We start from the raw sequence: 11,284 nt of genomic DNA, 5'->3' as shown, positions 1-11,284 counted from the left end.
CTAATTTTTGTATTTTTAGTAAAGATGGGGTTTCATCTTGCTGGACAGGCTGGTCTCAAACTCCTGGCCTCAGGTGATCCACCTGTCTTGACCTCCCGAAGTGCTGGGATTCCAGGCGTGAACCACCACACCTGGCCTATCAGGTGACCTTTTCTAAATAGACCTTTCCTGACTCCCTTCTCCCAAATCTAGGGTAGAGCTCCTGTGTGCTCCACTGGGCCTTTAGATGCCAGTCTCACTATACTGCACTATAATCTTCTGCCCACCCATTGCAACTGTAAGTCTCCACAAGACTAGGTACTGTGTCATATTTTTGTCTTAGTGATAGTAGACGTTCAGTAAATCTTCACTTCATTTGATAAAAGACTTCATAATAAAAATTTAAATAATATTTTTAAATCTCTAAAAAAACTTTTAATAATAAAAAGAGTATTTCTCTAACTCTTTTTCACATGAACAAGGGCAAAATCCTGCTGGGTCTTAAAAAATTAAGAAATCTTAAATGAGTCACTGAAAAGCCTAGTTTAATATTCTTCTCTTAATAAAGATTTATTGATTTATTTATATATAGAGATGGGGTCTCACCATATTGCCCAGGTTAGCCTTGAACTCTTCAGCTTAAGCAATCCTCCCTCCTCAACCTTCCAAGTAGCTGGGACTATAGGTGTGCCACTGCACCCAACATTATAATAATTTTTTAAAAGGATTCAAAATTTTAAAGTGACTTTAAAACATAGATGAAAATGCTTATATTTTATATTTAATATCTGCTTTATAATCTTTTAGAATATTATAATATCTTATGAACTTTTTTCTTGCATTGAGATCAGTGTCATATTTTTAAAGAGCTAATCATGATATCATCTGAATTTATGGGAACAATGTTTAATAGGCATTATGTTATATAAAGTATGTTTACTTAAGAGAGATCTGATCCATTCTTTTTTTTTTTTTTTTTTTTTTTTTCCCCGAGACGGAGTCTCGCTCTGTCGCCCAGGCTGGAGTGCAGTGACCAGATCTCAGCTCACTGCAAGCTCTGCCTCCCGAGTTTACGCCATTCTCCTGCCTCAGCCTCCCAAGTAGCTGGGACTACAGGCGCCCACCACCTCGCCCGGCTAGCTTTTTGTATTTTTTAGTAGAGACGGGGTTTCACCGTGTTAGTCAGGATGGTCTGGATTTCCTGACCTCGTGATCCGCCCGTCTCGGCCTCCCAAAGTGCTGGGATTAGAGGCTTGAGCCATCGCGACCGGCCGATCTGACCCATTCTTACAGAGCTTTGGAACACTTACAATAAATAACTTGTAGTGGAGTTAACAGAATGTGAATTACAGATTTGGCATTTATCTAGTTAAGTTCAGCAATGCAAAATAGTTGATCTAGATAACCCAACGACAATGAAAACATTAATTTTAAGCCTTAGATTATTCGAACCAACAATAGATACTGATCAAATTAACTAGAAAATGACCAAAGTTAATTTTATCATGAATATATAAAGATAGCCCTAGGGTAAGAACAGAACCATTTAGCATTTTATAGTGTTTAACCCTTCAGTTTCCTTGAAACTTTCACAGGAATTTTACTTCAGCATGAAATTCAAACATATACTCTTAATTTTTTTCAAAACTCCTTTTAACAATCTCTTCTCCTACTTCAGAAAATTAAATATATTTATCCTTTTTTGGTAAGTAAATATTGCAATTTATATTTGGGTTTCACCACATTAGAATTTCTTCCTCTGAAAATATTCATTTCAAGATGAGTTGGGCTAATAAATTTATTGAGAAAAAATTATTGGCAAAACAAAGTAGAAAGAAAAGGATTAAGCAAAACCATTCATTATAGTTCTTCATTTACACATGAACAGAAATGTAGTTAGTAATTAATAATAAATTTTATCTTAGTCTTTGAAAATAAGATTTCTTTTTTTTTTTTCTTTTTTTGAGACAGGGTCTAGCTCTGTTACCCAGCCTACGGTGCAATGGTGCAATCTCTGTTCACTGCAATCTCCACCTCCTAGGCTCAACCATCCTCCCACCTCAGCCTCCTGAGTAGCTGGGACTACAGGCACGCACCACCACACTCGGCTAATTTTTTTTGTATTTTTAGTAGAGTTGGGTTTTTGCCATGTTGACCATGTTGGTCTCAAACTCACGAGTTCTCCAAAAGTGCTGGAATTACAGGTGGGAGCCAACATGCCTGGCCTGAAAATAAGATATTTCTGATAGAACTAAGACTGCCTTTAGTGAAAATTTGATACATACAATACAAATAGTTATTTTAATACTTATTTAAAAATATGTCTAACATACATATCTATGTATATATCTATCCATCTATCTGTGTGTGTATATGTGTATTTATATATGTATATACACACATATATCTACAGATCAATAGATCAATCAATCAATCAATAGATAGATAGATTGATTCTAGGCATATAGGAAAATTTCTGACCAATCATATGCTGACTACTAGGTCAAGTGAGAAGAGATGTCAATGACCACACACTCCAAGGAATACAGAATTTATAGAATTAATTCACAAAAGTCATTAAACAATAACAGCAACAACAGCAATTACAAGCAAGAGGCACAATAACAAAACCTGGTCAGGCAGGGAACATCTGATTTCTAGAGTTGCCACATTATATTTTCGAAAATGTCATTTAAAAAAAAAAGGTATGAAACATGCAATGAAACAGGAAAGTATAGCCCCGTTTCCCAAAGTGCTGGGATTATAGGCATGAGCCCGGCCTTTTCTTTCCTTTCTTTCCTTCCTTCCTTTCCTTCCTTCCTTCTCTTCCTTCCTTTCCTTCCTTCCTTTCCTTCTCCTTTTCCTTCTCCCTTTCCTTCTCCCTTCCCTTCCCTTCTTTTGAGATGGAGCTTCGCTCTTGTTGCCCAGGCTGGAGTGCAATGGCGTGATCTTAGTTCACTGCAACCTCCGCCTCCCGGGTTCAAGTGATTCTCCTGCCTCAGCCTCCCAAGTAGCTGGGATTACAGGCATGTGCCACCACACCCAGCTAATTTTGTATTTTTGGTAGAGACAGGGTTTCTCCATGTTGGTCAGGCTGGTCTTGAACTCCTGACCTCAGGTGATACGCCTGCCGCGGCCTCCCAAAGTGTTGGGATTACAGGCGTGAACCATCGCGCCCGGCTGCCCGGCCCTTCCTTATCATTTAAACAGAGCCCTAATGATGATGTAACTGCATGCCCTTATTGTCTTAGAATATTTTTAGTTAATATTAATATCTGGTCAGGCTCCGTGGCTCATGCCTGTAATCCCAGCACTTTGGGAGGCCGAGGCAGGTGGGTCACCTGAGGTTAGGAGTCCGAGACCAGCCTGACCAACATGGTAAAACCCCATCTCTACTAAAAATACAAAAATTAACTGGGCATAGTGGTGGGCGCCTGTAATTCCAGCTACTTGGGAGGCTGAGGCAGGAGAATCACTGGAACCAGGGAAGTGGAGGTTGCAGTGAGCTGAGACCATGCCATTGCACTCCAGCCTGGACAACAAGAACGAAACTCCATCTCAAAAAAAATTTTTTTTTTTTTGTAATGATAAAAGGGTTTGATCTCTCAGGAAGACATAGCAATTATAAACATAATATACCTGCCAAAGAGTTCCAAATATATAAAACAAAGACTGACAGAATTAGAGAAATAGACAACTCAACATAATAGTTGGAGATTTCAATGCCTCACTTTCAATAATAAATAGAACAACTTGACAGAGATCAGAAAGGAAAGAGAAGCCTCGATTAACACTATAAACTAACTAGACCCAACAGACATCTATAGGACACTTCACCCACAACAGCAGAATACGCATACTTCTGTCGCATATTCCGTACACAGAATGTTTTCCAGGATAGACCATGTGTTGGGACATAAAACAAACTTCAGTAAATGTAAAAGGATGAAAGTCATGCAAAGTATGTTCACCGTTCACACACAACAGAACGAAGTTAGAAATCAACGATACAATGAAATTTGAGAAATTAAGAGATATGTGGAAATTAGATAATATTCCCCTAAGCAGTCAATGGGTCAAAAAAGAAATCACAAGTGAAACAAGAATATACTTTGAGATGAATAAAAATGAAAACAGAACATACTAAACTTATGGGATGCAATAGAAACAGTACTCAGAAGGAATTTACAGTTGTAAATGCCTATTAATAAAGAAGGTATCAAATCAATAACCTCACTTTTCACTTTAAGAACCTAGAAAAAGATGAGCAAATGAAATTAGAAAAAAGCAGAAGGAAGAAAATAAAGATTAGAATGAAAACACATTAAACAGATATCCAAAGAAGTTTAACTATATGGACCTTTGTCAAAAACTTATAAATACAGCTTCAGTATAAAATTTACAATATAGGTATTAAAACTTCACAAATTTTAATTTCTTGAGGCTGCTTGCCTCATTTATGTCATCTCTTACTATAATGTAATGAATGAAAGGTATGAACGAATGAATGAAAGGTATGAATGAAATAAAACAGGGAGAAAAAAATTCATCTTGCGGAGTTTTTCAGTGACTAGAAATATTTTTGTCCTTGGATTTTAATGTCCTTAACCTTGATAGAAATGAAATTCATCAATCCTGACCACTGAGTCTAGAGAACAAACATGTCATGAGGCCTTTAGGGGTAGTTTTAGAAAAAATAAAGGAAAAAATTACCTTTTATATTGAGTAATATATTTACAAAATCACTCCCCAGAAGTGGCTTAGTATGGCCCCAGGAATGGCTTAGGAAGATAGCTGATGACAACATTAATATCCCCTTTTCCAGAAAACACTTTGACTCTTTAAGCCATTGAATTTCATCACTAGTCTTCTTTCTTTTTTTTTTTGAAGTATCAAAGTCACATTTAATAAAGTTCCTTCCAGTTTATAATGTATAATCATACTATTTAAACACACAGAAACGAGCTAATCTGAATTTATAGAGTATAGTTTTTTGGGTGGGAAAAAACATTTATCTCACCTTTAGTAGAGGAAACAGACTTATGATGGTTCTATTTTTCAACTTTAGAATTATTCATTCAGTAGAAGCTGTACTTCAAGTACCCAACCATTCTGTTTTTCACTTTCAATGTAATCTTCAAAAATTATGTGAGACATTCAACATACTTTATTATAAAATAGGCTCTGTATTAGACGATTTTGCCCAAGTGTAGGCTAATGTAGTGTTCGGAGCACTTTTAAGGTAGGCTAAGCTGTGATGTTCGACGTTTGGTATTTTCAACTCACAATGGGCTTATCTGGACATAAACCCATTGTAAGTTGAGAAGCATCTGTATACCCAACACTGGTTATATATACTTTCATTAAATACTCATTTGAAAAATAAAACTTTCTTCACATCAACCCTGTGATATAGGTCTTTAATTTTTAAAACTGCAAAACAGGTTCCAAGATGAGCTCTTACTGATGTATATGGTGTAGTACAGTATAGCCAAAACCACTGCTTATGACCTCTCAAATATTCACACATCAAGGCCAGGCACAGTGGCTTATGCCTGTAATCCCAGCACTTTGGGAGGCCGAGGTGTATGGATCATTTGAGGTCAGGAGTTCGAGACCAGCCTGGTCAACGTGGTGAAAACCCATCTCTACAAAAAATACAAAATATTAGCCAAGCATGGTGGTGGACACCTGTAGTCCCACCTACTAGGGAGGCTGAGGCAGGAGGATCACTTGAACCCAGGAAGTAGAGGCTGCAGTAAGCTGAGATCACACCACTGCACTCCAGCCTGGGTGACAAAGTGAGACCCTGTCCCCCAACAAATATTTACACATCACCCAGTAGTAAGGAAGGGTTATCATTCAGAGAGGTTTTTCTGAGATAATCTATTAAATTACAATTATAAAGAATAAATGTTTATAAATTTTTATGAAGTTATAAATTTATAAATATAAAAGTATAAATTCATATAGAGCTGTTTAAACTTATTCATATAGAGCTGTTTTAACTTCTTGTTTAAAGAAGTTTCCCTCTGAGGATTACAGACTATGTAAACTGCTACATGTAATTTCAGATAAATGATAAATTATGCCTAATGTGTAAGTATAATAGAATCAATTTTTGATATTTAAATTATTCTAAAACCTGTTGAGTGTGAATACTCTTAAATCTTTCTTTTCTGTTTATGCTTCTGGCTGAGAATGGAAGAAGGGACGGAGGCTTCAAATGACTGAAATTCTTCAGATGGTTTCTTGTGACAGACCCCTCACAAAGTATTTTTCTCCAGAGTCCAAAGGCAAGATAAAAAGTCTCTAACTTGAAATCAGAATCGATCTGCTGATCTGCTAGCCACAGCTCGAATATTGCCATAAACCTTGGAAGGAGGATTTCCCAAGATTAGGTTGCAAATGGCAGTTCTTGCCATCTTGATGTTTTGGAAGGAGCCAAGGATGTGAACTTTCACATCAGCCAAAACTATCCGCGTCCGTGTCACATTCTCTATGGTGAATTTGGTTTTTCCTTCTTTGCCAGCGATTCTTCCTATTGCCCTGGATAGATGGTCTCCCTTTAGGGGTTTAACATCTGTAATTTCAAAAGACTCTAGGAAGAGGTCATCCAACCTGATGACGGCAAGTGCATCCTCCACCTGAAAGCCTAGAATAAAAGCTTTCACAAAATCAGCTGCTTTTGTCAGAGCACTAACATCCTTTGTTTCTTTACAAGTCCTGATTTCTACATTCCTTGATTTCAAGTTAAAGCCTATCTGAAGTCCCAAATGTTCCACAATAGGAGTAAATATCTTCATCCAGTTTTCTTTCAATGGTGTGTATCTGTTAGCTGGGACTGGAATTTTCCTTGTTTCTTCTTTTCCACTCAGGAGCCCGTCCCCACAGAGGGTTGGGAAGACGGGCCTCTTCGCCGGCCTGGCCTCCTCTGTGTCCATCTGGCCCGCATCCCCGCCCTCTCCCGCTGCGGACAGCTGTTCAGCCTGTCGTTTCTTCGCCACCCTTACGGGTGACCTGGGTAAAGCCCTCCTCTGCCCCGGCGCTCTGCGCTTCCATTTCGGATTCCATCCCCCGGACTAGTCTTCTTTCTTTACCAGTTACCTTCAGCCTCTTTTTGTTCAGATTTGGTCACAAGGAAGAACAGCGTAAGCAATGGTAAGGTATTGGAAGGTGAAGGATGGCAATAAGGGAGTAAAAAATTGAATGAAAATCCAAGACCAGGAACCATAATTCAGGAACCTTCATCTCACTGACCTTCTGCTATTCCTTCTGCCATTAAAAAATACCTGTTTAGGCCGGGCGCGGTGGCTCACGCCTGTAATCCCAGCGCTTTGGGAAGCCGAGGTGGGGAGATCACGAGGTCAGGAGATCGAGACCATCCTGGCTAACACAGTGAAACCCCGTCTCTACTAAAAATACAAAAAACCAGCCGGGCGTGGTGGCGGGCGCCTGTAGTCCCAGCTACTCGGGAGGCTGAGGCAGGAGAATGGCGTGAACCCAGGAGGCGGAGCTTGCAGTGAGCGGAGATTGCGCCACTGCACTCCAGCCTGGGCGACACAGCGAGACTCCGTCTCAAAAACAAAAAACAAAACAAAAAAAACCTGTTTAATCCTCACCAGTCACTTTCTTCTCCCCTCTTTTTTTTTTTTTGGAGGTGGGGTCTCACCCTGTGGCCCAGGCTGGAGTGTAGTGGTGTGATCTCGGCTCATGATAACTTCTGCCTCCTGGGTTTAAGCAATTCTCGTGCCTCAGCCTCCAGAGTAGTTGGGACTACAGGCGTGCGTGACCACACCCGCAAAGCGCTGGGATTATAGGAGTGAGCCACCGCGCCCGACCTGTTTATCTCCATTTTCTGAAAAGGATATAATAATAATCCATGCTGGTTAAGTCATAAGGAAAGAGTATGCACAAGGTGCACAAGCTACCTCATAACATTTCAGGAGAAAAGTTTTTTTTTAAAACTCCTTGAAGTACACAAAATCAGCTACAAACATTATGAAATACAAGTTATAGTTCTGTTTGCTCTATAGCATTGTAAAAATCACGAAACTCTCATCAAAATAGAAAACAAGAACAATGACATACAATAAGCACTTTGTATACTTTAACCGACAATAACATTTTAATTGGCACCATCTCTGCCAGACTAGTATTAAGCCTGGCATCAGGCATGAGTTTATTAATTCATGTGTTCACATACTTTTAACAATGTTTGGTAAACTGATTTCTTACTTTTATTCTTTCTTGCTTCCTTAATTAAGTCCTAAGTGTGGACAGATCTTTTTGTACCACATGAAGCCATGTATACCTCCAGAATGTTTTAGTGACACTGTGCCTATGCCAGCTAGGGCCTCATTGTTGCTCAGCAACCTAAAACATTTATTTTTGTTTTTGACTTCCTATCACTTTTTCCTATTGACTGCCAATCCTTCTCAGTCTCTTCAAATCCTTCTCCACCCACTATTTTCTTAGTAAATAAATCATAGACTTGAACATATCAGGAAATAGCTACCAAGAGTGAAGAGACTTGCCTGGTGTTTACAACTAATTGGTGATAATATTAAAACTAGACACCAGGTCCTCTGAGTCTCTCTAGTTTCAAAATTCCCACTATGACAGTGTCATATAAATGGGCTGAATTCATATGTGACATGAGACTTTCCCATTTTTTTTTTTTTTTTTGGTCAGTTCTGATTTTCTTGTATTTCCTCTCTTTGCTGCAGAGGAAGCACCATTCCTCTAACTCTCTTTAAAAATATATTTTAAAAAAAATGTATTTTTTCTAAGAGATAGTCTCCCTCTGTTGCCCAGGCTGGAGTGCAGTGGCACAATCCTAACTCACTGTGACCTCAAACTCCTGGGTTCAAGCCATCCTCCCACCTCAGCCTTCCAAGGAGCTAGGACTACAGGCATGTGCCACCATGCCAGGTAATTTCTTTAGTTTTTGTAGAGATGGAGACTTGCTAAGTTGCCCAGGCTGGTCTAGAACTCCTGGCCCATAAGTGACCCACTAAACTTGGCCTTTCAAAGCACTGGGATCACAGGAGTGAGCCACTGTGCCTAGCCTGTTCCTCTCTTTAATTCAAGTTTCTTTTTATTTTTTGAGACAGAGTCTTGCTCTGTTGCCCAGGCTGGAGTACAGTGGCGCAATCTTGGCTCACTGCAACCTCTGCCTCTTGGATTCAAGTGATTGTCCTTCCTCAGTCTCCCTGTAGCTGGGATTACAGGCACATGCCACCATGCCCAGCTAATTTTTGGATTTTTTGTAGAGACAGGTGTTTCACCATGTAGGCCAGGCTGGTCTTGAACTTCTGACCTCAAGTGATCTGCCTGCCTCGGCCTCCCAAAGTGCTGGGATTACAGATGTGAGCCACCACACCTGGTGGAATTCAAGTTTCTCAATGCAGTGTTTGGCCCAAAGTGTGAGGTCAGCACCACTGACAGTATGGGAGATGATTTGAGTAGTATGCAGATTTGGCATTGAATAACATTTAATCACACCATGAGAAAGCTGCTTTATACAATGCTTTTTCAACCCTTCTGACAACGATAAAGTCTCATTTTTGTACCACTGTTTAACATCTCTTGGACACTGTCCATTCCCTTTTTAATAAAGAACCACCAACCTCAAGCCTGGAGACTTGTCACAACCTTTTCTAGCTAGCATTTAATAATATTGTTCTGCTTTTGTGGTGGTTGCTTTCATTTATGGCAAATAATGCTGACTTTCCACTTTTAGTTTTCAATTTAAGTAAGAAAGAGAATCTGATTTAGAGTAAAATATTGAGTAAATACTATAAATGGTTGTATATGTATACATGGCCAAAAAAAAAAAAAAAAAAAAAAAATCGTGAAGGCAGTGCTTGAGTGACTAACTCCAGGAAACACTGTGTTGCTGGAATCTGTTACAAATGGTTGTCTATTGTAATTAAGACCTGGAATGACAACTCTTCTGAATCTTTTTGTTTTGTTTTGTTTTTTGAGATGGAGTTTCGCTCTTGTTGCCCAGGCTGGAGTGCAATGGCGTGATCTTGGCTCACCGCAACCCCCACCTCCCAGGTTCAAGCAATTCTCCTGCCTCAGCCTCCTGAGTAGCTGGGATTACAGGCATGCACCACCATGCCTGGCTAATTTTGTATTTTTAGTAGAGACGGGGTTTCTCCATGTTGGTCAGGATGGTCTCAAACTCCTGACCTTGGGTGATCCGCCCGCCTCGGCCTCCCAAAGTGATGGGATTACAGGCATGAGCCACCACACCTGGCCCTGAATCTTCTTTCCCCTTGTATCCTAGGTCACTCAAACTCCTCTTCATTTGCTCTTGTCATTTTTGGCTTCTAAATCTCAAGAGTGTTCTTTCTAATGGTGCTGCCTCTGAACTGCTATGGTGTGGAGTTTCATTCTTCTGCACTTGCCCCACCCTTCAGGAATCATTTTTGAATCTTCTGCTTCCAAATTAAGGGAGATTTTTTTTTTTTCTCCTCTGCAAGTGGTTATGACTCTTTGGCTAATCTTTTGGCTAAGTGTCAAGAGGACACTTGAGTAATGCTACTCTCTAGCATATGTAAAGTGTTCCTCCATACTAACTTTCACCCAGTATCACAGAATGAAGTTCATCTACCTCAAGTGATGCTTTCTTGAGCATCTATTCCCTTTCATCCTCTGGGGATGGAATAATTCAGCCCCCAAACGTACCTAACCCACAAGGCCCTAATGATCCTCAAATAGCACTCCTGATGGCTTGCCCTAGTCCCCAGAGTTTCAACTGGATATAGCTTAGGTCTACAATAAAACACTTTATAAAACAAAAATAATTAAAGGCTGAACATGGTCACTCATGCCTATGATCCCAACACTTTGGGAGGCCAAGGTGGGAGGATTCCTTGAGCTCAGGGCACACCAGCCTGGGTAACATGGTGAGACCCCACCTCTACAAAAGTACAAAACAATTAGCTGGGTGTGGTGGCATGCCTGTTGTCTCAGGTACTCAGGAGGCTGAGGCGGGAGGATTGCTTGAGCCATCAGGAGTTCCAGGCTGCAGTGAGTTATGATCACACCACTGCACTCCAGCCTAGGTGACAGGGGAACCTGCAAAAGGTGTTGCAAAGAAAATTTACCATACTGTTTCTAAGAAGCAATAACTGGAAGTGGAGTCCTGGTGTTTAAGAACACAAGTTAAGATTCTTTATGTTTCTTATGCTTTTTATATTTCTGTAACAGGCTTCAGTGGAACTGGGCATCATTATATATTGTCTAGATCAAATTGATGCAAGTGAGCAGATGTATTTTGAATATTCACGTG

At 39.8% G+C, this 11,284-nt stretch overlaps 1 pseudogene; it reads right to left on the bottom strand.

Moving 5' to 3' along the window:
• Positions 1-6,268: 6,268 nt before the first annotated feature.
• LOC103246182 (RNA-binding protein PNO1 pseudogene) lies at positions 6,269-7,491 on the bottom strand (annotated as a pseudogene).
• Positions 7,492-11,284: the final 3,793 nt, after the last annotated feature.

This window comes from Chlorocebus sabaeus, chromosome 27 (assembly GCF_047675955.1).
Source record: "Chlorocebus sabaeus isolate Y175 chromosome 27, mChlSab1.0.hap1, whole genome shotgun sequence".
Classification (NCBI taxonomy): domain Eukaryota; kingdom Metazoa; phylum Chordata; class Mammalia; order Primates; family Cercopithecidae; genus Chlorocebus; species Chlorocebus sabaeus.
Note: the sequence above shows the minus strand (reverse complement) of the source record. Positions and strands in the feature narration are given on the sequence as shown.